At 34.5% G+C, this 4,284-nt stretch overlaps 1 protein-coding gene across 1 annotated transcript in view; it reads left to right on the top strand.

Moving 5' to 3' along the window:
- The first annotated feature begins 4,130 nt into the window (after positions 1–4,130).
- The window catches only part of LOC106868557 (fibronectin type 3 and ankyrin repeat domains protein 1), a 25,814-nt gene continuing 25,660 nt past the window's right edge, over positions 4,131–4,284 (top strand). Inside the window, exon 1 of the mRNA XM_014913875.3 lies at positions 4,131–4,284. This exon is cut by the window's right edge and continues 891 nt beyond it. The gene's annotated coding sequence lies outside the window, so the exon portion shown is untranslated.

Below are 4,284 nucleotides of genomic sequence, written 5' to 3'. Positions count from 1 at the left end.
TGATATATATACCTGTCGAGTACTGTGTCAATCTAAAAAGTTATATTCTTTCTAAAGAAATCAAGACTTTGTACCCATATTAGAAATCAATAATTCGAAAGTACAATCTATCCCACCTGAAAATACACCAAAATGTCTCTCTTATCAGTTAATCTATGAATAAATCATGTAGATTTTCTGCTGACTAATCTCTGTCTGTTGGGTCTTCTTCAATCCATTAATCTCTCTCTTAAGTGAGATTAACTGTTTCCTTCTTTAACTGTCATAAGGTCAGAGAGGTCAAGACAGCCTGCAATTAAAAACCAAACCTTCTTTGACAGGTTTTATGTTTCTTTCAAAACTAGCATTTTTTTTATCTCTTCTGTTTGAATATCATGTGTTTCATAAGTCCATCAGTGTTTGGAATATAAAACATGCTTAAATACTTCCTTATTTATGAGATACCCTACATAGTAATAGCTGACCCAAATAATGAAATGTCTGGTTGGATCCCTTCTACATCATTGATAATATTACACACCATCCAGGCTGAACCAAGGTATTTAGTTTCTGGCCTTATACCTCCATTTAGTGAGGAGAGTGCAAAACATCATGAACATATTTCCTCCATTTATCTCTGCTTGCTGTCGTTGTATTGAGTTCAGTCTGTTATGACATTGACACCTCTTTAAGATCTGGTTTCCCCATTTACCATTGGAGAATTCTCAGCTTCTCTTTCCTGATGTCACACCCTCCAGGCAAATCTTAGACAGACCACAAATTGAAAGCTTGATGTGACCAAACAGTTTTAAGGAGTTGCTTTCAACTTTACTAAAAATTGGTTGTAGTTATGCCATTTCTCAAAGATTTAGTATTTTACTTTGCCAGTTAAGTATTTACATGCAATAAATCTCATGACATAGCTTCAAATACTTCAGTTTTTAAGTTGTTCTTTCAGGCCAGTTGACAAATCTAATCCATACATAAGTATAGAGACAATGCAAATGTTATATATCTTAACTTTGATTTTAATTATTATTTGATTTGATTTCATAAAATGTTCTCTTTGAAAAATGTTGTTCTGTGATTGACAATAATTTTGTCAGTAGGTGTTATAAGCATGACACAGTTCATTGGATCACAGATGTACTGTCCCCTCTCTCTGTCTATTTAACCACTGCTACAGCTTCAGCTCCTCTAAACTAGCTGTATACTACCTCAACTCAAGCCTACTCGATATCACTCCTACTACATCTCACCTCCTAGACCTGCAAAAACCAGTGGTCCCAGTCTTTAACTTCCACAACTGTTACTTTCTGTCTATTCTCTCACTACCCAGTTTTTCCATTAGACTTCAAACCAAGTTAAAACTGAACATCACCTCCATTTATCAAATAGAAGAGTGTGCATAGAACTTAAGCTCTGCCACACCTTTTCCAACTAAATCATAAAAGAAAATGACTGCAACACTAACAAAGAAATGAGCATTTTCATTGTAGGTGTTTAGTTTCAGGTCAAGCCTTAACTCAACAGTAAGCCTCTTTCAAAAATGATCACTCAGTCTGCTAGAAATAATAGCCAAATCTCTGTGAAATTAGACTTTAACATCTTTAGATAGCAAAGTAGTAGAGTCATTAGAGCATCAGATTAAATGCTTTTTTATATTTATTTCAGCTCCTAGTGTTTTAAGTTCAAGTCCTATCAAGGTCGACTTTGTCATTCTTGCCTTTGAGATTAATGAATAAAGCAGAAATGTAAGGTGGTTTTGAAGACCATGAAAAGGATCTTGGGCACTGAAAAAAGAAGAAAGGGAGTGGAGAGATATTGGATAACATAATCCTTGCTAATGTAGTCTTATAAACATAATGAGCATTTGAACATTTGGTAACATCAACTCTTTCTGCTACTGCCTTCAAGGCAGACTCAGTGTGATTGCTTGACTTGTTAAAAATAGTAGCTAAATCTTCCCTCAGATCACAATTTATCGTCTTTAAAAAATAATAGGAACATAACACAACATAGTTTGATCAATCAAATCTAATCATGGACTAAACAATAACAACAAATACAACAGGCTTGGAGAAGGTAACATGAGAAGTACTACAATGTATTATTCTTTCTATGAAAATGCAGCAAACCTCTTCAATATGTCATAAAGGTCACACATAAATTTATGATCAGGAATTTTGTGTTAGTTATTTTATGAGAAAGCAATCTGAGCAGTGTTATGCAATTGCTATTACAACCTTATGGGGAAGGCAAAGGGTACAAAATAAGGAGGCAACAATGTAAAGAAAAAAAAAATTATTTTTTGAGAATTGTGGTTTCCATTATTTCTATTGTATGACACACAGGAATATTTTAAAAGGAAGTAAAAAAAGAAAAAGAAAGAGAGAGGGGAGAGAGGGGGTAAGAGAGAGAGAGAGAGAGAGAGAGAGAGAGAGAGAGAAAGAGAGAGAGAGAGAGAACATCCAATTCTTTGTCTTTTTTCTTTCTCATTAGATTGTGATAGATATTCCAAAGTTAGAATAGTCATGGATGCCTTTGATTTATAGGTCAGCTTTATTAGATCTCAACTTGTACAAAATGATGAGGTAGAAAAACAAATAATTAATGTTGTTGAAACAACATAAATGACTGAAGAGAAACTGGTTCTCACATTGCTCTCACTGTTGTAGCAGAGGAAGCTCCTGAATAAATAAAACAAAATATAAGGGTATCCCGTAGATACCCATATATATAAATGTACATGTATGTACACATTTAGGTATGCAAGTAGGTTAGTATGCATTCACTTTTTTTGTGCCCTGGAAACAAAGAAGTGAACGGTTTTTCATTTTCTACATACTCTGTAAATCAGGTAAGACAGGATGGTCATGGCTACAGTCCTTTGACCTTAGATCTGCTTTATCAGAGCTTGCCTAAGGCTAAACAATATCATTACCATGGAAGTTTGGAAGTAAAAAAATAAAATGCAAAAAAATAAAACTTTTCATTTCTTAATAAATGTGCATGTGAGAGAGAGAGAGAGAGAGAGAGAGAGAGAGAGAGAGAGAGAGAGAGAGAGAGAGAGAGAATGTGATTGCGTCTATTCTTTGCAGGAGGGAAACATTTCTACACAGGAGGCATAAAAAGAGCTCACTGATGATACAAAAATGTCTTAGGGAAGTAAAAATGGTGTGAGCGTGTGTGTGTTATGCAAGTTCTTATTATGTGACAATAAGAAATTAAAAAAGGTGTGCGTGTGTGTGTGTATGCGTGTATGTGTGTTTATTTATACTCAAGGTTTGATTATAAACTATCGGGACTGATGTTATAAAAAGAAAACTACAACATTTATCAATTCACCATTTAATCTCCTTTGAAGTTGTCCCCTTTTCAAGCTACACACTTTATCCAGTATCATTTCCATTGATGGAAGCATACCTGGAACTCCATTTTTTGGCTAATAAGCAACTGCTTTGTGGCATTCTCTTGGGTTTCCTTGACACCTTGAAAGCTTGTTGGGGTTTTCCACTGTGAAGACTGAGCCTTGGCTTCAGAGTCATAGCCACAGACCAAGATTCATCACCTGTTATGACCACTTTCAAAAGTTTTCATCATCTCCGAAATCCAATTTCCTTTTCGAGATGACCACACTCAGCACACTTTACTTCCAAGCACTGCTATAAACTACAGAAGTGAGCAAAACATTACAACATAGTGTGCACGTGCATCAGAGTTCAAGGTCAATCTGTGCCAAACAGCTTCAGTCTGCATTCTTTAGCTCCGTTACCATAGCACCTGTCCCAATACTTTTGGATCAGACCTCATACATATATGTGTCTGTATATATATATATATATATATATATATATATATATATAGCTATTCTATTTTATATATATATGTAAATACACATATACATAAGTATATATATTTGTATATTTGTGTGTGTGTGGATATATTTATATACACACATATATATGCACACACACACACACATGGAATAATTGCTAAGTGCTATTAATTTCACAACTGAATGCTCATCATTGATGCACATACATAACATATAGGGGATTCCCCATCAGTCTCAACGGTGAGCATTCACTCATGAAATTTACGTGTTAGCTAAGTATTAGACATGTACACTCAACGTAAATCTCCAGCCAAATCAACATGATTCAATGACAGAGTTTCATTTTTGAATTACAAAATACATGTAATTCTGAAAGGAAAAGAGGATAATATAGACCTTAATATTGACATTGCTTTATTCATTAATCCTGAATGGATGAAAGGCAATGTTGACCTCAGCAGGATTTT

This window comes from Octopus bimaculoides, chromosome 14 (assembly GCF_046866305.1).
Source record: "Octopus bimaculoides isolate indiv1 chromosome 14, ASM4686630v1, whole genome shotgun sequence".
Lineage (NCBI taxonomy): Eukaryota > Metazoa > Mollusca > Cephalopoda > Octopoda > Octopodidae > Octopus > Octopus bimaculoides.
Note: the sequence above shows the minus strand (reverse complement) of the source record. Positions and strands in the feature narration are given on the sequence as shown.